Source organism: Pongo abelii, chromosome 1 (assembly GCF_028885655.2).
Source record: "Pongo abelii isolate AG06213 chromosome 1, NHGRI_mPonAbe1-v2.0_pri, whole genome shotgun sequence".
Taxonomy (NCBI): domain Eukaryota; kingdom Metazoa; phylum Chordata; class Mammalia; order Primates; family Hominidae; genus Pongo; species Pongo abelii.
In genome coordinates, this window is record NC_071985.2 from 23,955,207 (window position 1) to 23,978,537 (window position 23,331).

General features: G+C 43.4%; 1 long non-coding RNA gene across 1 annotated transcript in view; it reads right to left on the reverse strand.

Annotated features, from left to right (window-relative positions):
- LOC129047717 (uncharacterized) overlaps nucleotides 1-22,109 on the reverse strand; it is a 33,163-nt gene extending 11,054 nt beyond the window's left edge. Inside the window, exons 1-3 of the long non-coding RNA XR_010137336.1 lie at nucleotides 21,782-22,109; nucleotides 6,869-6,937; nucleotides 1,051-1,268 (exon numbers count right to left, since the gene is read on the reverse strand). This is a non-coding gene — a long non-coding RNA (uncharacterized LOC129047717). The remainder of the gene's footprint in view (nucleotides 1-1,050; nucleotides 1,269-6,868; nucleotides 6,938-21,781) is intronic.
- Between the last annotated feature and the right edge of the window lie 1,222 nt (nucleotides 22,110-23,331).

Genomic DNA, 23,331 nt, shown 5'->3' on the forward strand with positions numbered 1-23,331 from the left:
TGTGACTGATCCTTTAACTCCTTGTCATGCACCATTCCTTAGCTTCTCCCACCATTGCCTAATATATTCTTCAAAATTTACACATGGTTCCGCTTCCCTGTTTGGGTCCTGACAGAGAGAATACCAACATGGGCTGGGCGTGATGTCCCACGCCTGTAATCCCAAAACTTCGGGAAGCCAAGGTGGGAGGATGTCTTAAGGCCAGGAGTTCTAGACCAGCCTGGGCAACATAGCAGGACCCCATCTCTAAAAATAAATAAATTTAAAAAGGGAAAAAAAGAATAAGCAACATGGTGCACCATGAGAGCTGCAGAAGCAACATAAAAGAGTTCCTGCCTTCAAGGGACACATGGCTATTGGGAAGATGGAGCATTTTAACACAGCCAGCTGGGGACTCATGCAGCTTATGGTAAAGTGACAAATGCACAATGCAGTCATTGCAGCCCAAGGTGTCTAGTGTCTCTTAGTGCCAGGCATGAGGAGCTGATTGGGAATGGTCATAGTCAGCATTTTCCATGACTGATGACCACATTTAGACCCAAGTGGAGACCAACTTTTCCTTTCTCTGCTCCAGGATTTTAGGCTCCTTATCAACACAAGAATGGAAATCAAGTTACTTACATATTGGGCCAAAATATTGAGTACAGATGAAAATAAATGCTGACTTTGAAGATTTCCCATCCGGCCCGCAGAAATTCCCCTGGCCTGCCACACTTGGGTAACTTGAATTCTGGAATTCCAGACTTGCTTAACCCCAATCCGCAAATTTGCTGGAGTTATGGAGCCGAGTGAGAGTACTGCTTTTCTATTATGCATTCCCAATATGTTCTGTTCTGAGCTGATACCACAGAATTTACTTCTCCCACAAGTTTAACCCACTGCATGGAGTGATCGTGGCTCACTGTTATTTGGTAAATACCAAAATACAGATAACAGTTTTTCACAGCACAAATTTTATATCTGACTTGGCTGGAAACTTCCCCAGTCACTCCATCTAGTCGCCTCATTTTGTTGGGCCTTGGTTTCCTTCAGTTTCCTACTAAAACTTACCTCTTTGGGGAGGTGTGAGTATCAATGCTGGCTACCAATCCAGGTAAGGCCTCTGAATGAAAGGTGATATGGAAGGGCACAAACCATCTGGATACCTATCCCCTGGGAAAGTCCAGGCCTCAGGCCACAGCAATGCCACAGCTTCTGGAAGCTGCCTGGGAACTGAGGTTTTATTCTCCTGTGTGTGTCTACATGCCTGGAGTGTTGACTCTGAAGACCTATGAATACAGTAAATGACATCATAGGTAGCTCAGTACAATGAAGATTTATTTTTAGCTATGACCCTTGTCTGTTAAATGATCTGAATTTAAAAAGAAAGAGGACAGGGAAGAAGGAAAAGAAATGTGGAAGGCAATGAAAGAATATAAGATTACTGCTTGATCTTAAAAAGCACCAGAGCGAAAGTCAAGCACAGCTTTCTTATTTCTTTTCAACCAGAAAGGTGTTACAGGAGAAATGTATGAAGGGCGGAGGATATGCCCTCTTGTGAGAATTCTGTCTCTTCTCTGTAGTTACTCATTTTGAGAATGTGGCTCCCAGTGTCTACAGTGGAGGTGGGCTCATTTGTCCCTGGGCTTCTTTTTTATTTTATTTTATTTTATTTATTTTTTGAGATAAAATCTTGTTCTGTCGCCCAGGTTAGAGTGCAGTGGCGCCATCTTGGCTCACTGAAACCTCTGCTTCCCGGGTTCAAGCAATTCTCCTGCCTCAGCCTCCCGAGTAGCTGGGATTACAGGCGCCTGCCACCACACCCAGCTAATTTTTGTGTTTTAATAGAGATGAGGTTTCACCATGTTGGCCAGGCTGGTCTCAAACTCCCGGCCTCAAGTGATCCACCTGGGATTACAGTCATGAGCCACTGCGATCCCAGTGATCCTGCGGGGATTACAGGCATGAGCCACCGCGCCTGGCCTGGACTTCTTTAGATTGTGCTTTTCAGTAATCTGTCCCTGTTTGTCTTGGTGTCTTATGGGCTGACGTCTGAGGAATCCCTTGTTACTCCCCATTTTTATGCTGTACTGAGATAGGACAAAGAGAGAAAAGAAGTTGTGGAACTTCGGGAGGCCAAGGCAGGAGGATTGCTTGAGCACAGGAGTGTGAGGCCATCCTGGGCAACATAGTGAGACCCTGTCTCTACAAAAAAAATTTTAAGCATTAGCCAGGCATGGTGGTGGGCACCTGTAGTCCCAGCTACTCAGGAAGCTGAGTGGGGAGGATTGCTTGAGCCTGGCAGGTTGAGGCTACAGTGAGCTGTGATTGCACCACTACACTCTAGCCTGGATGACAGAGTGAGACCCCGTCTCAAAAGAAAAAAAAATATATATAAAAAAGCAAGAGGCCAGGGAGTAGGATCAATCAGAAAGCTGGGTCTGCTAAGTAGAGGGAGGGAATGCAGAGAGTGCCAAAAGATGGAGAAGGGGGCCACCCAGCTAAGAGCAGTGCTCTAGGGAAGAAACTCCAGAAGGATTGTAAAATGTGGTCAAACATTTTGTCATGGTTGAAACAGAGAGGGCCCAAGGCTCTGGTCACCCACACATCCTCCTTGCTTTCATTGTCTTGGTATCTTAGGGAATGACACTGAGGGGCTCAATGTCAACTCAAAAGTTTTCCTCCAGAAGAGTTGGGTTCCAAGAAACCCAATTTGAGATATGGGAAGTAGAGCCCAATGCTACCACCAAGGATGATTCATCAAAGCAAAACTAACGCCACCTATGAACACTACAATGATGAAATCATGCTCCAGATCATACCAGTGTCAGATATGAGCTGTACTCCTAATCTGGGTCATAATTATTACAGAGGCTTGTGTGTCACTTGATTTTTATTTTTATGATATTGGATTGGCTTTATATTATGATTGATTTAGTTAATAACACAAACCCCAATTATAACATGGTTACCCTGGAAAAATATCTGCTTTGTGAAGCGGTTGCATGGAATGCACTGCTACCAAAAGCACTGGTGGGAAAAGGCCCACCCTGGCCCAGAGACAGTCACAGAACAGCACTGCAGGGACCTGGACAAAAGGCATGAACAGGGGCTCTCTGGTCAGAGCATGGCTACCACCAGCACCCAGTGACCAGCATTTTTCTCTCTACTTATAGTGAAATATGCAGGAAGAATGAGGTGTGTGAACCAAAAGACCCAGAATTGCAGCTCAAGATTAAATTATGAATGACATTAAAAGGAGCTCCGGAGCATTCAGGAGCCCATAATCCCAGTGCCAGATGGGCAAAGGAGTAAGATACTCAGTTGAGGTCAAGGAGAAATGAGGCGGGAAATGGGGAGCGGGCCGCTGTTCATATTGAAGCAGCATCAATGAAGAATGGTTGACACTCTCCTTGCTACTGTCTTCAGCAGCTATTATACCCTCAAAAAAGAAAAAAAAAAAAAGGTACCAGGCCTAGCTAAGAGAGGGGAGTATTTCTGACACAGATTGATTCCTGACAAGAGGAAATACAAGGCTAAAACAAAAAATGGGGCCACAGTTTTCCTCTTACACCCGGTCAGACCAAATAAAGTTTCTTGACTCTTAATCCCTCCCCAAAGGAATAATCTTCCAATTTATGCCTGGATTAAATACACAAAATGCCATAGAATGTGATGCAAATTCTCCAACAGGTGCCTTGTAAAAATTCCAACAGAGCCAGGCACAGTGGCTCACGCCTATAATCCCAGCACTTTGAAAGGCTGAGGTGGGTGGATCACTTGAGGTCAGGAGATCGAGACCAGCCTGGCCAACATGGTGAAACCCCGTCTCTACTAAAAAGACAAAAACTAGTCGGTTGTGGTGGTGGGTGTCTGTAATCCCAGCTACTCGGAAGGCTGAGGCAGGAGAATCGCTTGAACCCAGGAGGCGGAGGTTGCAGTAAGCCAAGATCGTGCCATTGCACTCCAGCCTGGGCAACAGAATGAGACTCCGTCTGAAAAAAAAAAAAATTCCAATAGAAAAAGTGAGCAAAAAACATGAATAGGCATTTCACAAAGTGGGTGAATAGATCCAAAACATATTCAAGCTGACTGGGCATAGTGGCTCACACCTGTAATCTCAGCACTTTGAGAGGTCAAGACCAGAGGGTTGCTTGAGGCCAGGAGTTTGACTCCAGCCAAAAAACATAGCAAGACCTTGTCTCTATAAAAAAAATTTAAAAAATAGCCAGGTGTGGTGGCATTTACCTGTAGTCCTAGCTACTGGGGAAGCTGAGGTAGGAGGATTTTTTGGGCTCAGGAAGTCAAGGCTGCAGTGAGCTGAGAAGGAAGTCAAGGCTGAGTGAGCCACTGCACTCCAGCTGGGTGACAGAGTGAGACCCTGTTTCAAACAGGGAAAAAAAAAAAAAAAAAAAAAAAAAGATCTGCCAGCTAATTATTCCTCAGGTAATTGCAAATGCAGATGCAGCAAGATATTCTTTTACATCTACCAGATTAGCAAAAATTAAGAACGCTGATGATACCAAGTGTGGGAGAGGATGTGAAACTACAGGAATTGTTTCACATTCCTAATGGGCATGTAAATTCTTATAAACAGTTTGGTATAAACGATGTGTCATTTTGTTGTAAAGGCAAACATGCATATAACCAAGACCTAGCAGTTTCACTCCTGGGTATAGTATTCTAGATCTGGGTTTTTTGAAACATCTACAATTTGGTGGTACAAACAACCTTTTTTTTTTTTTCTCTTCAGAGACAGAGTCTTGCTCTATCACCCAGACTGGAGTGCAGTGGTGCAATCATAGCTCACTGCAGCTTCCAACTCCTGGGCTCAAGCAATCCTCCTACCTCAGCCTCCTGAGTAGCTGGAACTACAGGCACACACCATTAAGCCGAGCCTAGCTAACTTTATTTTTATTTTTGTGGAGATGGGGTTTCCCTATGTTGCCCAGGCTGGTCTTTTTTTTGTGTGTGTGACGGTGTCTCGCTGGGTCGCCCAGGCTGGAGTGCAGTGGTGCGATCTTGGCTCACTGCAAGCTCCGCCTCCAGATTCACGCCATTCTCCTGCCTCAGCCTCCCGAGCAGCTGGGACTACAGGTGCCCACCACCATGCCCGGCTAATTTTTTGTATTTTTTAGTAGAGACGGGGTTTCACTGTGTTAGCCAGGATGGTCTCGATGGTCTCGATCTCCTGACCTCGTGATCCCCCCGCCTCGGCCTCCCAAAGTGCTGGGATTACAGGCGTGAGCCACTGCGCCCAGCCCAGGCTGGTCTTGAACTTCTGGCCTCAAGTGATACTCCTGCCTCGGCCTCCCGAAGCACTAGGATTATAGATGTGAACTGCTGCTTCTGGCCTCAACCAACTTTTTTTTTTAAACAAGCAAAATAAAATTCAATAGAGTGGAAAAACTTAGTATAGTAAGAGTAAGTTTTACCAGCCTGGGCAACATGGTGAAACCTTGTCTCTACAAAAAATACAAAACTTAGCTGGGCATGGTGATGCATGCCTGTAGTTCCAGCTACTTGGGAGGCTGAGATGGTAGGATCACGTAAGTCTGGGAGGTGGAGGCTGCTGTGAGCCTTGTGATTGTACCACTGCACTCCAACTTGAGTGCTGGAGTGAAAAAAAAGAAAAAAGAGTAAGTTTTGTTTCATAAATTGTTGGTTTCACATATGTATGCACCATGTGTGTACAGCTTGTGATGTAAAGTATTTATAGTACTTGTAAAATATGTGTGTATAAAACATATTACAGTTTTTTAAAGTTTGGAAACCAATGTCCTATAGTGTAACTCTTTGACATACATACCTGGAGAAATGTAGAATGTTCATAATTCACAAGAGCAAAAAACTGCAGACAACTCAAATGCCCATTGCCAGGAATATGGATAAATAAATTGTGGAGCATTAACACAATTGTCTATTACACAACAATGAAAAGGAATGAACTATATTGCTACATGCAACAATGTGAGTGAATCCCAGAAACACAATATTGAGAGAAAAGAGCTGGTCACAGAAGACTAAAATAGTATGTTATTTTTATAAAACCCCCAACCAGCAAAACTAAACAAAACAACATACTCCATATGTGGCAAAACTTTTTTTTTTTTTTTTTTTGAGATGGAGTTTCACTCTTGTTGCCCAGGCTGGAGTGCAATGGTGTGGTCTTGGCTCACTGCAACCTCTGCCTCCCAGGTACAAGCGATTCTCCTGCCTCAGCCTCCTGAGTAGCTGGAATTACAGGCACCTGCCACCACGCCCGGCTAATTGTTTGTATTTTTAGTAGAGATAGGGTTTCACCATGTTGGCCAGGCTGGCTTCGAACTCCTGACCTCAGGTGATTCGCCCGCATTAGCCTCCCAAAGTGCTGGGATTACAGGCATGAGCCACTGTGCCCAGCCAACTTTTTTTATACCACATTTACTCCAAAAAATGTACAACTATGATATATCGATTAAAAAAGATAAAACTTTTTAAAGGCAAAGAAGTCACAAATTTAGGAGAGTGATTAACCCCTGGGGGAAAGAAGAGAGTTACTGGTAATATTCTGATTCTTAAGGTGTCGAAAGTGGTTTTCCCATATGTTTATTCTATTATTAGTTTATAATTTACAGATAGATTTCATATGTATATATACATGTATGTAATACTTAAATCTATTTGATATTACATAAAACTAAAATTGATATAACCATGAAAATGTCTAATGCACTGGCTCAAAAAACATCTGATTACAGTAAGCAAATATATTTCTTTCTCTCAAAATAGAGATTTCCATCAAAATCAACAAAAATGGACTAAAAAGGAGAGGAAGAAAAAGAACAGCCTGTCTAGGCTGTTGTCACTGGTTTTTTTTAAAGCATTGGCTACATGGATCAGTACTTACTGTCATAGTTGGTAAATGAATCAGGCGAGACCCGTGTTGAGGAGTAGAATGTTTTCTCCTGGGATCAACCTTTGAATGTTAAAGCAGAAAAGGTTCCAGAATAAATTCACCCAAGTTAGTAACAGACCATGTTCCCTGTCTACTTTTGTAGACTAAAACACATCATTTTCTTCAAGCTATATTTTTACACAAACCCATCTTTACCAGTAGGAGTGTAGCATGTAGCATGCACCAGACTGGACCAGGTTCTTTTGCAGACACAATTTTTTTTTGAGACAGGGTCTTGTTCTGTTACCCAGGCTGGAGTGCAGTGGTGCAATCTCAGCTCACTGCAGCCTTGACCTCTTGAGCTCAAGTGATCCTCCCACCTTGGCCTCCTGAGTAGCTGGGACTACACGTGTGTGCTGCCATACCCAGCTAATTTTTAAATTTTTTGTAGAGATGGGATCTTGCTATATTACCCAGGCTGGTATAGAACTCCTGGCCTCAAATGATCCTCCTGCCTCAGCCTCCCAAAGCGCTGGGATTACAGGTGTGAGTCACCAGTAGACACAATTTATTTACTGCTATCACTCAAAATTCAGTTGAAATGGACCTATTCTTTAAACCAAATACAAGCAGTGGCTTTCAGGCATGCATTTTGCTCAATAATTCATGAAGTATTCATGATTACTTATTAGTGAGAATAAAATTAGCCACATAGCAGCCCAGGATATTTATCTGCCTAAGGTAATAAGCATTACTGCACTAAAGCAAATTTTCCTGTCTTAAAAGCCATCCCTGGTCCCAAGGATTTACTGGAATACAAGGATCAGTTATGAACTGTTGGGCTTGCAGAGATGGACCAAACTTTCATTATCTTTGTGCTGTGGGTTGAATTGCATGTTCCCCCTACCCACCCCAGCTCACATGTTGAAGTCCTAAGCCCAGTACCTTAAATTTCCTTATTTGAAAATAGGGTCATTGTGTAATGCTTAGCATCGGGGCTCTGAAAATAGGGTCATTGCAGAGGTAATTAGTTAAAGTATGATGAGGTCATACTAGAGTAGGCTGGGCCCTGAATCCAATATAACTGGTGTCTTTATAAAAAGGGGAAATGTGGCTGAGTGCAGTGGCTCATGCCTATCATTCCAGCACTTTGGGAGGTGGAGGCAGGAGGATCACTTGAGCCTAAGAGTTTGAGACCACCCTGGGCAACAAAACGTGACCCCGCTTATACAAAAAATAAGAAATTAGCCATGTGTAGTGATGCACGCCTGTAGTCCCAGCTATTCAAGAGGCTGATGCGGGAGGATTGCTTGAGTCTGGGAGGTCAAGTCTCCAGAGAGCTATCGTTGTGCCACTGCACTCCAGCCTGGGTGACAGAGGGAGACCTAGTCTCAAAAAAAAAAAAAAAAAAAAAAAAAAGCTGGGGGAACACAGACACACACACAAGCAGAATACCACGTGACAATGGAGGCAGAGACCAGGTGATGCGACAGAAGCCAAGGAGCACCAAAGATTGCCAGCAAACCAGCAAACCACCAGAAGTGAGAAGAGAGGCCTGAAACAGATTCTCCTTCTCAGCCCTCGGAAAGACCCAACCCTGCCAACACCCTCCTCTTGGACTTCTCGTCTCCAGAACTGTGAGACAACAAATTTTGGTTGTTCTAATGTCACCGGCCAGGTCCAGGTCCGTTCTGCCTGTGCACAGTAAATCAATCACTGTGACACAGGTTTTGCAAAAGAGAAAAGATTTGTGAGGCTGCCAAGCAAGGAGGTGGGAGAACAGTTCTCAAATCTGCCTCCCCAAAGATAAAGCTTAGGCATATTGATGGGTTAGGGGAGTGGGGTTGTCTAAGGTGCAGGGAGAGGTGATTGGCGGTGGGGAAAAATGAAGTAATGGGTTCATGTTGTGCAAACATAGTTGGGGTTTGTGGCATTTTATAGGACATATGCACAGAAAATGGTGCTGTTAGCATGATCAGGAGGGTGGAGTTTTGGGCCCTCCAACACCAAAAGGCCACCTCTCAGGCACTCGTGCGGGCCCGGTGCCTGCATCCTTCAATCTGAATTGAAGACTCCTCAAAATAAAACAGCTCTATTTGGGGGCATGAGCAATCTGTAATGAGAAGGAAAAATGAGGTTTTGGATGAGGACAAGAGACAGTTTTCGCACAGAGAGCAAGTTAGAATGAGGAGAGGACTGGCCGGGTGCGGTGGCTCACGCCTGTAATCCCAGCACTTTGGGAGGCCGAGGTAGGCGGAAGGGGCAGTCAGTGGTCTCAACTAGTTTGAACTGAACAGGAGCCGGCCCAAGTTCCTGAAAAACAACCGAAGCAGCCATTACCATGGTAATGTATGAATGTTATATATAAAGTAGCCAGTGAAGGGTAAGTTTCAGAGTTCAGTGGCAAGACCTTCAACTACCACGGCCTTCTGCTTCATGGAAAAAGGAAAAAAGAAAAAGCTAGTGAGCAAAAGCAAGCAGGGCAGGCAGACCTGATCAAATTAACCCCTCGATGCCACAAAGTCACCCCATTTGTGGGACTTTGTTCAGAAGCCTTACCAAACAAATACACTTTGGTTCTTTAAGATTTAAGAAAGTGCTTCATCTCTTAATGTAAATACTAAATATTGCCGTTAGGACTTCCGTAAGTTAACAGTCAATATTTAAAATCGGGAGACCTAGAATAAAGATTCTACTCTGGCTTTTAATTGGTCCGTTCAGCCTCAGATAAGTCATGTCCCGTCTTTGGGCTGTGTTCTCATGTGTGACTTGGTCATGATACTGATATTTACCCCTCACCTCTCACAGTGCACTGTAAGTGAGCCCAGTGAAGTCACCCATGGGAAAGCCTTTAAATTGTAAAGCCCTACAATACTATGTCAAATATTCTATTTTTCATCTATTGAAGTGCCGGCAATGATTATCAATTAACCTTCTAATGTACTGTACATATTAGGATGTTGAATGCTGGATCCCCAAATACTACCAGCACAGCCTGTTGATAAGACATAGCCGAGTTTATTGCTTACTGTGGTTAGGGAGAACACCTCATCCATAGAGCTTTGATAGGGTCTTGGAGGGGGAAAGGTAAGGTTGGAATTTGTCGAGAATTTGAAATTTGGTTTAGTGCAGGTCTTTCGATGTGGCTTTGGTAGGATTAGGTAAGAATTACCCAATTCTTAATTTTTTGAAAGGGTGGTTTAGTGTTGGTGGCAACAGTTGGCTGAGGATTTTGAGACAGGGTTTCAAAGAATCTTAGGACATAAACTGTTGATGCTTTTTATTAAAAGAGTTGGAAGTTTCTGTAATAAACAATAAAGTTATTTGCCTGGGAAATCCCCTGAAATAGAAAAGCAATTCTGATAAACACGATAGAATCATAAAGTTGGGTTAATGTAGACAGCATGTGGTTTTGGTCCTCATGTCCAAACTGTATGGCTGGAAATGGAAGGAGATGGTTTCCTTTCTCATGTATAAAATGTGGGTACAGTGCTTGAGTTATTGGCTGGTGCCTGCCCATTCCTTCTCTTGTGAGCAGGCTTAGCTTGAGATGGAGTCTCACTCTGTCACCCAGGCTCGAGTGCAGTGTCACAATCTCAGCTCACTGCAACCTCCGCCTCTTGAGCTCAAGCGATTCTCCTGTTTCAGCCTCCCGAGTAGCTGGGATTAGAGGTGTGGGCCACCGCACCCAGCCAATTTTTGTATTTTTAGTAGAGACAGGGTTTCACCATGTTGGCCAGGCTGGTCTCGAACTGCTGACCTCAAGAGATCCGCCTGCCTCGGCCCCCCAAAGGGCTGGGATTACCCGTGTGAGCCACCGCACCTGGCCAGTCCTCTCCTCATTCTAACTGGCTCTTTGTGCCAGAACTGTCTCTTGTCCTCATCCAAAACCTCATTTTTCTTCCTCATTACAAATTCCTCATGCCCCCAAATAGAGCTGTTTTATTTTGAGGAGTCTTCAATTCAGATGAAGGATGCTACGTAGACAATTCTGGAGGAACAACTGTCCTCTGAAGAGGATGAGAACGTGTTCTCCTTCTTTCACCGCCTCAGCCATGGCTTCGAGACAGAGGGGCAGAAGGTCACTTGGCCCCCTTAGCTTTTGCTTCTTCTGCTGGGGAGACCAGCTAAAGTGTTCATGAGTGTCAGTTGTGTTCAGTGTGATAGAGGTTTATTTATATTAAAAGCAGGAATAGGGCTGAGTGCAATGGTATACATCTATAATCCCAGCACTTTTGGAGGCTGAGGTGGGAGGATTGCTTGAGCCCAGGAGGTCAAGGCGCAGTGAGCTATGATCATGCCAGTCTGGGTGACAGGGTGAGAAAACAACAACAACAATGAAACACAGGAATAGGGTCCCTAGTTTAGAATTCAGATAATTTGAGTTTGGGAACTGGCTTCCAAGTCCCAGGTGGTCTAGGTCCAATTATTCTAGATCTGATTTCCTAACCTTTACCTGTTTCTAGCCCTCCTCACCCCAAAAGGTTAATTTCTTGCTTTAAAAAGCGATTTTGAAGAACCAGTAATTCTCTCCTTCTGGTGCTATCACAAGTGAATGAATGGCTCATTGTTAAAGAAGTCATTCCACTGAACAAAGCAATCTCTCCTTTAAACCAGGCTAGGAGTATTGGACCAAACATTATAATTAAATCAAGTATTCGTCTGCATTCCTTGTTATACAGCCCAGTGTATTCAGGCCTTTCAAAGTACTGAATGTTGGGATTCCTATCAACATTATTTGCCTTTAATACAAATGAATTTATAAATGAGCAGGTAGTAAAGTACCACAATACTGTCTTAATTTTTTGAAAGGGTACTAAGACACCTGAGATTTTTGAAAACTGAGACATTTTATAGGGAAAAGTAGCTAGCAGTTTCCTGCATTGCTAAGAGTATTTGCTAGAGTTTAGGTTACCAGCACAATTATATTTTCAGTATCTGACTAAATCCTACTTATCCACTTATAATTCCTGCTGATTGGTGAGTGAGAAATAAAGATATAATTTACTGGCTAAGCCAGTCCTATAATAAGTGGAACAAAGCAAGATATTCTAGAGAAGTAATAAGCACTTATCTTTAATTTCTAACACTTTGGTCAGGGAACTTGAATTGGTCCTGAGTTTCATCTTTTGGTGGGAGAAAAAAAGCACGTCACTGGGTGTCCTTAAACTTTCTGCTAAGAGATGTTACGTTAAAAAAAACTATGGTAAAATATATCTAACATAAAATTTACCATATTAACCATTTTTAAGTGTACAATTCAGTGACATTAAGTATATTCACATTGTCATGCAACCATCACTACCATTCATCTCTAGAACTTTTTCATCTGGCGAAAACTGCAGCTATACTCCTTAGACAATAATTTCCCATTCCCATCTCCCCCAACTTCTAGCAAAAATCACTCTACTTTCTGTCTCTATGAATTTGACTATTCTAGGTACCTCATATAAGTGGAAAGTGGAATCATGCAATATTTGTTCTTTTGTGTCTGGCTGATTTCACTTAGCATAGCGTCTTCACAGTTCATCTGTGTTGTAACGTGCGTCAGAATTTAATTCCTTTTTAAGACTGAAGAATATTCCACTGCATGTATAGACCACATGTGTTTATCTATTAATCCATTAATAGACACAGGTTGTTTTCACCTAAGATGTTACTTTCCATACCTTTTCATTTTCTGACGTCTCCCATTTCCAGATCGCTAGACAGAGCTGGACACAACTGGGGAGTCGGAGTAGGGGACGTGTTGGAGGTGAGGCAGGTGAGGAGAGAAAGAGGAGGCAGTGTGGGCGACCACATGTCTATGCTATGCGGAGTGAGGCAGAGAGGACCATGCTCGATTCAGGCTCCGTTACCCTGAGAGGCCAGGTAGGCAGCAGCAAGATCTGCCAGAAAAGTTCTACCAGCAGCAGTTTATCATAGGTATCCTTTTACCCCCATGTTTAGAACCCCTGGTTTAAAGAGATTCAGGGCCAGACACAATGGCTCACGTTTGTAATCCTAGCACTTTGGGAGCTGAGGTTAGAGGGTTGCTTGAGCCCAGGAGTTCAAGATTAGCCTGGGCAAAATAGTCAGACCCTGTCTCTTAAAAAAAAAAAAAAAATAGGCCGGGCGCTGTGGCTCACGCCTGTAATCCCAGCACTTTGGGATGCCAAGGCGGGCGGATCACGAGGTCAGGAGATCGAGACCATCCCGGCTAACACGGTGAAACCCCATCTCTACTAAAAATACAAAAAATTAGCCGGGCGTGGTGGCGGGCTCCTGTAGTCCCAGCTACTGTGGAGGCTGAGGCAGGAGAATGACGTGAACCTGGGAGGCGGAGCTTGCAGTGAGCCGAGATGGCGCCACTGCACTCCAGCCTGGGTGACAGAGCGAGACTCCATCTCAAAAAAAAGAAAAGAAAAGAAAAAATAGCTGAGCATGAGTACTTGTAGTCCCAGCTACTCCAAAGGCTGAAGTGGGAGGATTGCTTGAGGCTGCAATGGGTGGCGATTGCACCACCACGCTCCAGCCTCAGCAACAGAGTGGTACACTGTCTTAAGAAAAAGAAAAAAAAGAGAGAGAGATTGAGAGATTTAGATGTCTTTAGAATTACATTAATATTTCTGGCTGGACATGGTGGCTCACACCTGTAATCCCAGCACTTTGGGAGGCTGAGGTGGGCGGATCACCTGAGGTAGGAGTTCGAGACCAGCCTGACCAACATGAAGAAACCTCGTCTGTACTAAAAATACAAAATTAGCCAGGCGTAGTGGCGCATGCCTGTAATCCCAGCTACTCGGGAGGCTGAGGCAGGAGAATCATTTGAACCTGGGAGGCACAGGTTGCAGTGAGCCGAAGTCATGCCACTGCACTCCGGCCTGGACAACAAGAGCGAAACTCCTTCTCAAAAAAAAAAAAAAAAAAAATTACGTTAATATTTCTAACTAATAAAATTCCACAGAAGCCTACCAGAAAAACCTTTAACAGAACTAATAAAGCCAGTGTGACAATTTTAAAGCGAAAGATTTATACCATTTGAAGAGAAACCAGAGTATAGTGTGACCATTTTAATCTTGTCCAGATGAGCAATTAGGGAATGCAAGTTCCAATCCCCCATTACCTCTGAACAGCAATGTTTTAAACCTGAGTTTTCAATTTGACTGAAATGGGATTATGTTACAAGTTCTTCATGAATTTAAAAAAAAAAAAAAAAAAGCAGGCAGTTCATAACATCAGGCCTTGGGCAAATTATGCTGTAAGACATTCTGTAAGTAAAAATATTGACAATTTCAGTACATTAACACATTCAACATGAATATTTTTACATCAATTTAAACACGAAAGCTTAAGTGTTGCTTCATTTGGTTTTCACAATAACCCTATGTGGAGGATAAGGCAGGTATTAACAAACATTTTACAAGTAAGGAAACTACATTTAAGAAGAGCTAGATGACATATCTAAGATTATGTACCTAACATATGGCAGCATTGGGGCTGGGCGCGGTGACTCTTGCCTGTAATCCCAGCACTTTGGGAGGCTGAGGCAGGCGGATCACTAGAGGTCAGGAGTTCGAGACCAGCAAGGCTGGGTGTTTCTGATCCCGGGAGAAGTGACAGAGGTAGGCTGAATACCGCTATGGACTGGGTGAAGTATTACTAGCTTGCAAGCTGTTTTCATGTTATCTCATGTGAGATAAATAACATCATTTCCACCTCTCATCCTTGGAAACTAGGGCTCAAGTAGCTGATTTGCCTGGGGATTAGTGAGCATAGAATGTAACCCAAACTTCCAACTGAAGTGTCCTCAACTTTTACCTACATTCCAGAAGCAGAAACTTTTTTTTTTTAAGTTTTGTTTATGGTTTTTCAAAGACAAGAGTATTCAGAATTTAAAACTAACAAAGGCAAAACTGCTCTGATCCAAGGGGCTAAGGACTCCAGAAACTTCCCCTAGGGGGGTGCTGTCCACAGGTTGACCTAAGGGATCCTAGGTGGAATCAACTGCTTGTTAGTTTGACCAGAACTTCCCAAGCCTTTATAAGCCTTAGGGAAGCTCACTTTGGCGCCCTCTCTCCCCTCAAGCCATCAGGGTGGCATTTACCTTTTGTGCGGCAAAGCTGGTTATTTCCCACCTCCCCGCTCCACGGCCCCCGCGAATCCTTCAAAACTGCTTGCTCTAAGAAAGTCACCCAACTCCAAATGGGGTTGTATCTCTCTGTTTCTGATGATCGCCCTGGGACCAGCCTTAAGTGGTCGTCGAGCACTTAAAATACTAAGCGCTACACGTATTAAATGGTTTGTCATCCAGAGGGAAAGAAAGGAGAAACAAGGGACTCCCTTTCGATGAGCAGGTGGAGTGGAAAGTAACGTGTGCAACTTGTGATTTCAACGAGTTCATCAATTCTCTCCCTAAGGGCCGGCGGCGGCTCCCGGGAAGGCCCCAGGGTCCGAGGAACCAACCCTCGGATAGCGGCTGTGGCTGCGCCTGCCCCCTCCAGCCCTTCGGAGAGGCTGGGCTGCTGTGGGGGTCAGTCCGGGCCCAGTCTGGAGGGCCGAAGCACCTGCCCGAGAGAAGGCAGCATCCCCGGAGCCGGCGCGACTGAATGAAGCCTTGCGGGAAAGGCTGTGACCGAGGCGCTAGCGAGGCTCGCCTCCGTGTGGGGTGGCTCAAATGGCTGCGAGCGATGGACAAATCACATCTCCTTTGTCTAGCACTAGGGGTGGAGAAAAAACTTCTCGGTATTGGTGAATTTTGATGAATCTTCCGGGTAACTGCAACTTCTTTCTTTAAGAACCGAAGCTGCAAATTTTTAAAACATTTTTGTTTTTGAAATATGTATTCCTTTCATTTACCCTGATGTGGCAGGCTCTTGGTCCTCGTTCCTGAGGCTCTTTCACTGTTCCAGCTCAGAACCTCTCAGGTGTGCGGGGCTCCTCTGCTACCACCATCTGCCCCACCCACCCTCTCCACCTGTTTGTAGGCGCCGGCTCGCTCTGCTGTCGCACCCATTGCTACCTCTTGAGGCCTTTTTCTCTATTTTGCTGTCTTTAATTTGTATAGGGCCAGGGAGCCAGTGTCAAACTTCTCAGAATTGATTAATAAGTAACACTAATAAATAGCCCTGGAAGGCCGGGCACGGTAGCTCACACCTGTAATCCCAGCACTTTGGGAGGCTAAGGTGAGTGGATCACCTGAGGTCAGGAGTTCAAGACCAGCCTGGCCAACATGGTGAAACCCCGTCTCTACTAAAAATACAAAAATTAGCCGGGCATGGTGGCAGGTGCCTGTAATCCCAGCTACTCGGGAGGCTGAGGCAGGAGAATTGCTTGAACCTGGGAGGCAGAGGTAGCAGTGAACGGAGATCGTGTCACTGCACTCCAGCCTGGGTGACAGAGCGTGACTCTGTCTCAAATAAATAAATAAATAAATAGCCCAAGAAGTCCTCATATGAATATGTCAAGGCTGAGCTCTTGTACATCGATTTTTAAAACCATTCAAATGCCTTTTTAAAATTATCATTCTTTTAAATGATTGTGGCAAAATACACATAACATAAAATTTACCATCTTGATTTTTTTTTTCTTTGAGACAGAGACTCTGTCTCCCAGGATGGAGTACAGTGGCGTGATCTCTGCAGTCTTGGCTCACTGCAACCTCCACCTCCCAGGTTCAAGCAATTCTCCTGCCTCAGCCTCTCAAGTAGCTGGGACTCCAGGCACACGCCACCACGGCTAGCTAATTTTTGTATTTTTTTAGTAGAGATGGGGTTTCACCATGTTGACTAGGCTGGTCTTGAACTCCTGACCTCAAGTGATCCACCTGCCTCGGCTCCCCAAAGTGCTGAGATTAGAGGTGTGAGCCACCATGCCCAGCCAAATTTTGTATTTTTAGTAGAGACGGGTTTCACCATGTTGTCCAGGCTGGTCTCAAACTCCTGACCTCAAGTGGTCCACCCACCTCGGCCTCCCAAAGTGCTGGAATTACAGTCGTGAGCCACCGCATCTGGCCAGTCTTGACCATTTTTAAGTATACAGTTCAGTGGCATTAAGACAGTTCACATTGTTGTGCAATAGTCACCACCATCCATCTCTGGAACTTTCATCTTGCAAAACTGAAACCCCACGCCCATTAAACACCTTTCTATTCTCTTCTCCCCGGAGTCCCTGCCAATCACCATTCTACTTCATGTCTCTATGAATTTGACAACTCTATGTACCTCATGTAAGTAGAATCATACAGTTTTTGACTTTTTGTGACTGGCTTATTTCATTTAACATACTGTTCTAAAAATTCATGCATATTGTAGCACGTGTCAGAATTTCCTTCTATTTTAAGACTGAAGAATATTCCATTGTATTAATAGACCACATTTTCTTTGTCCATTAATCCATCAAGGAACACTTGGGTTTTGGCTTTTGTGAATAATGCTGCTATGAAAATGTGTGTGCAGATATCTTTTTAAGACCCTGGTTTCAGTCCTTTTGGGTATACACTCAGAAGTAGAATTGCAGAATCAAATGGTAATTCTATTTATAATTTTTTTTTAGGAGCTGCCATACTGTTTTCTATAGTGGCTGCACTATTTTATATTCCCACCAACAGTGCATAAGGTCTCCAGTTTCTCTAAATCCTCACCCACATTTATTATTTTTCTCACAGATGCCTTTTTTGCTAATTTATTGGTTCTCAGTTGTCTTTTAGATAGTGAAAATTACTGGCTTTCAGATCTCTAGATTGGTGGGGGTGTTTCCAACATGAATCAGTAAGTTAGGTAGATATGTCTCACTTTGCATAGTAGTTGTGATAATAAAAATCACACACACACACATACACACACACACACACACATATATATATAGAGAGAGAGAAAGAGTCTTGTTCTGTCGCCCAGGCTGGAGTGCAGTGGTGTGATCTTGGCTCACTGCAACCCCCGCCTTCCTGGTTCAAGAGATTCTCCTGCCTCAGAGCCTCCCAAGTAGCTGGGATTACAGGCACCCACCATCATGCCCAGCTAATTTTTGTATTTTTTGTAGAGACGGGGTTTCACCATGTTGGCCAGGCTGGTCTTGAACTCCTGACCTCAGGTGATCCGCCCGCCTTGGCCTCCCAAAGTGCTGGGATTACAGGAGTGAGCCACTGTGCCTGGCCAAAAATCATATTTTAAATGTACAGAGTATCTAGCTATTTAAAAGAAGCCTATAATGGATTCTTTAAAAATATCTTTTGAAAATTAACTTATTACAAAATAATAGGTGTTCATTGTAGAAAATTTGGAAATTACAGAAAAGTAAATAAAAGAAGAGTCACCAATAATCCCACTGTTCAGAGATCATTTTAATGAACGTGTTGGTGCATCCCCTGCATTCTATATATGTATATATACACACATACATTCACACACACATCCATCTATGTGTGCACACACCGTGGTTTCTAAAAATTGTCGTCATTCCATTCTTACAGTTTGGTAGCCTGGTTTTCTCATTTCATAATACATTAAGAGCATTTCCTATGTCATCATATCTTCACATAATCTTCAGATACATACCATTTGTATCTGTGATTACCATTTGTATCTGTGGTGTGATTCATAGCTATATAGTAAGAATCCTTAAAATATAATCACTCATCATCTGTTTGGGAGGTTTTCACATACTTGACTTTCTTGGGGATACTACAGAGTTAAAAAAAAAAAATTAAGACAGGTTCTGTGGCTCCTGCCTATAATCCAGGTACTCAGGAGGCTGAGATGGGAGGATCGCTTGAGGCCAAGAGTTTGAGACCAGCTTAGACAACATAATAAGACCACCTGGCTCAAAAAAAAAAAAAAGTAAATTAATAAACCTGTTTTTAGTTTTTACAGGAGCGTTGCTAGGTAGACTCTTTTGCAAGAGTGTTACCTCCATTTCGCAGATGTGAAAGACACCCACAGAGGATCTCTAGATCCTGGATTCTAAATGGCAGGACTATTGGGCTACAATATTCGTATGGGAAAGAGATGTGCAGAATAGGTTAATTCAATGCAGCATTCAAACTGACAGAGGAGGAAGAAAATCCGTAATTTGGACAAAAACTCTTTAAATATATGAAGGAGACCTGGAGGTTTATTAATTGTCCTATAATTCCATGAGCAGCTTTTGCTTCAGAATTAAATGACAGTTAACAGTAATCCCAGTGATGTTTTGACATTGTCAGACCTTTTGGGGCTCATGCCTTCATGTGTGTCTTTTTATAGAGCAATTAATAAATGTTGGCAGTGTGCTTGTGATGCTTCTGAAATGCTTGGGGAGGATATTGTCACTGCTGCAGCTTTGTGTGTCTTGGGTCTTACAAATGATTTACCACTTACTAAATCTGAAATCCAAATTGTAGATTTGGCTCTGGTTGTTGCCAGCTAACAGAAGCTATAATACTGGAAAGAAGTTAAGAAGCTATCACAGACTGCCTCAATGTCTAACTTTATCCAGGATAATCACGTAGAAAAGAAACTCCTGGATTTATAGGACAAAAAAAATTATAGAATGTTTGCATAATTTAAAAATAAAATGGAATATTTGTTATATTTTATATGAAAATAAGTCTTCATCATATATTTTATTATTTATTTATTTATTTATTTATTTATTTATTTTTTTTTTTTGAGATGGAGTCTCACTCTGTCACCCAGGCTGGAGTATAGTGGTGAGATCTCAGCCCACTACAACCTCCGCTTCCTGGGTTCAAGTGATTCTCCTGCCTCATCCTCCCGAGTAGCTGGGACTACAGGTGCCCACCACCATGCCTGGCTAATTTTTGTATTTTTAATAGAGATGGGGTTTCACTATGTTGGCCAGGCTGGTCTTGAATTTGCCTTGGCCTCCCAAAATGCTGGGATTACAGGCGTGAGCCACCGTGCCCGGCCTTCATTATATATTTTAAACTTGATATACTTGAGTAAACAACTTTTTTCCATTATAAATACTATAAATTACAATTTAAGTAATAATTCCTTATAAAACTAAACGGTAGATTACAGCTTTTAAGTATTATCATTCTTCTTCCTTTTGTCTTCTCCCAGACAATAAAAGAAGAAAAAAACCACAATATATAGACATATATAAAGGCATAAACTTATAGGAATGTGTGAGAATGTGCTGTTGCTGCTGCATTGTAGATTCAGACTAAAAATAGTGACAAATCATAATTCTTCATGATCACATCTGCTAGCAAAGTTAACTGAGGAAGGTCTCACTATTTTCATCTTATACTTCACAGGGAATAAGATGTGTCCCCTCAAAGTGTCACTGATAATCCAGCATTATCTAATTAGCACATTTGATCCATCATCCAGTTTTGGGATACATTCAAATATACTATTTTACTGGATTTGAAAATATAAACATAGAATTTAAAATACATTAGAAACAAAATAAAACAAATCAAATATATTAGAACTGGAAAGAGGCTGGGTATGGTGGCTCACACCTATAACCCAGCACTTTGAGTGGCTGAGGCAGGAGGATCACTTGAGGCTAGGAGTTCAAGTCCAGGGTGGGCAACAAAGCAAAGACCCTGTCTCTATGAAAAACAAAAAAAATTTAAAAATTAGCTAGATGTGGTGGTGCACACTTGTAGTCCCAGCTACTCGGGAGGCTGAGGTGGGAGGATTGCTTGAGCCAGGTGCTGGAGTCTGCAGAGCTATGACCACAGCCTGGGTGACAGAGCAAGATCCTGTCTCAAAAAAAAAAAAAAAAAAAAAGAAAAGAAAAGAAAAGAAAAGGACTGGAAAGGTATTATAAATCAACGATTCTAGCTCTCTCAAATTACAGATAAGGAAATGGAGGTCTAGAGAGGGTAAACAATTTGCTTAAAGGCAGATTTCTTTCTTTCTTTTTTTTTGAGACGGAGTCACCCAAGCTGGAGTGCAGTGGCGAAATCTCAGCTCGCTGCAACCTCCGCCTCCCGGGTTCAAGCGATTCTCCTGCCTCAACATACCAGGTAGCTAGGATCACAAGCTTGCGCCACCACACCCAGCTAATTTTGTATTGTTAGTAGAGACGGGGTTTTACCATGTTGACCAGGCTGGTCTCGAACTACTGACCTCAGGTGACCCACCCACCTCGGCCTCCCAAAGCGTTGTGATTACAGGCGTGAGCCACCATGCCCGGCCAAGGCAGATTTCTTTTCATTTATTTCCTCGGTTATTCTTCCACACATTCAGTCAAGCATGTTACTAAGCAGGAGTTAATGTGAAGCCCTCGGGATGTAAAAAGAGTAAGATACCACCGTTGTTCTTAAGGAGTTAAGCTCTAGCAAAGAGAGACAGGAGCCCCTCAACCAGCTAATACAGTAAGGAGTCTGTGGTGAGGAGCTTGTGAGCATTACAGACTAAGAGCTACCAAAGAGCACAAATAGTTGTTGATTCTACTTCATGAGGCTGAGACGGCTTCACAGAAGAGCAGACCTATGAGCTGAGCCTTAAAGAATGAACATGCCATCATGTAGAAAAGAGCAAAGGGTAGCAGGTAGGATAAATAGCATGAGCAAAGCCACAACCCCATGAGCATGTGTGAGAAAATTAGGGAACAGTCAACAGTCCAATGTGCAAGTGTGGAGGGTGTGGGGTCAAGCAGAAAAGGTGAGGAAGAAAAATTACCCTACCCAAATTACCCCAATTAAAGGAAATTGGTCTTTTAGTCTTTTGTGGCTAATTTGGTAAAAGCCTTGAATGTCATTCTAAGAAGTGTGGACTTTATTCTGAGAAAATAGGGCTCCAGGGAAGGCTTATAAGTAGGGCTAGGACACAATCAGACCTTGGTTTATGCTGGAGATGAATTAGAATTTTACATTTTAGACAGGAGATGATGAGAGGCTTGTATTAGTCAGGGTTCTCTAAAGGGACAGAACTAATAGGATAGATGAACATATGAATGGGGAGTTTATTAGGAGAATTGACTCACAGGATCACAAGGTGAAGTCCCACAATAGGCCGTCTGCAAGCTGAGGAGCCAGGAAGCCAGTCCAAGTCCCAAAACCTCAAAAGTACGGAAGCTGATAGCACAGCATTCAGTCTTTGGCCAAAGGCCCAATAGCCCCTGGCAAATCACTGGTGTAAGTCCAAGAGTCTAAAAGCTGAAGAAACTTGGAGTCTGATGTTAGAGGGCAGTAAGCATCCAGCATGGGAGAAAGATGGAGTCCAGAAGACTCAGGAAGTCTGCTCTTTCCATGCTTGCTTTTATGCTGGCAGCTGATTAGATGGTGCCCACCCAGACTGAGGGTAAGTCTGCCTCTCCCAGTCCACTGACTCAATTGTTTATCTCCTTTGGCAACATCCTCACAGACACACCCAGGAACAATACTGTGCATCCTTCGATCCAATCAAGTTGACACACAATATTAACCATCACAAGCCTAAATGTGGAAGAGTGGCAATAACGAGGAACAGAAAAGGTATATGGATGGCCAGTAAGCAGATCAAAAGATGCTCAACACCATTAGTCATCAGAAAAATGCAAATTAAAACCACAATGAGGGCTGGCGCAGTGGCTTACGCCTGTAATCCCAGCAGTTTGGGAGGCCAAGGCAGGTGAATCACATGAGGTTAGGAGTTCGAAACCAGCCTGACCAACATGGTGAAACCCCATCTCTACTAAAAATAGAAAAATTGGCCGGGCACAGTGGCTCACGCCTGTAATTCCAGCACTTTGGGAGGCCGAGGGGGGCAGATCACGAGGTCAGGAGATTGAGACCATCCTGGCTAACACAGTGAAACCCCATCTCTATTAAAAATACAAAAAATCAGCCAGGTGTGGCGGCACGTGCCTGTAGTCCCAGCTACTCGGGAGGCTAAGGCGGGAGAATGGCGTGAACCCAGGTGGCACAGCTTGCAGTGAGCCGAGATGGCGCCCCTGCATTCCAGCCTGGGCAACAGAGCAAGACTCCAGCTCAAAAAAAAAAAAAAAGAAAGAAAGAAAGAAAAATTAGACAGCCATGGTGTGCACCTGTTATTCCAGCTACTTGGTTGGCTGAGACATGAAAATTGCTTGAACCTGGGAGGTGGAGGTTGTAGTGAGCTGAGATAGCGCCACTGAACTCCAGCCTGGGAGACAGAGGAAGACTCTGTTTAAAAAAAAAACCCAAAAACAAACAAACAAACAAAAACCAAGTAAATAAAATAAATATAAATAAATAAATAGGCCAGGCACGGTGGCTTATGCCTGTGATCCCAGCACTTTGGGAGGCTGAGGCAGGCGGATCAGGAGATCAAGAGATGGAGACCATCCTGGCCAGCATGGTGAAACCCCATCTCTACTAAAAATACAAAAATAGCTGGGCATAGTGGCGCACGCCTGTAGTACCAGCTACTTGGGAGGCTGAGGCAGGAGAATCACTTGAACCCTGGAGGTGGAGGTTGCAGTGAGCTGAGATCGCGCCACTGCACTCCAGCCTGGTGACAGAGTGAGACTCTGTCTCAAAACAAAACAAAAAATAAATACATAAATAAAAATAA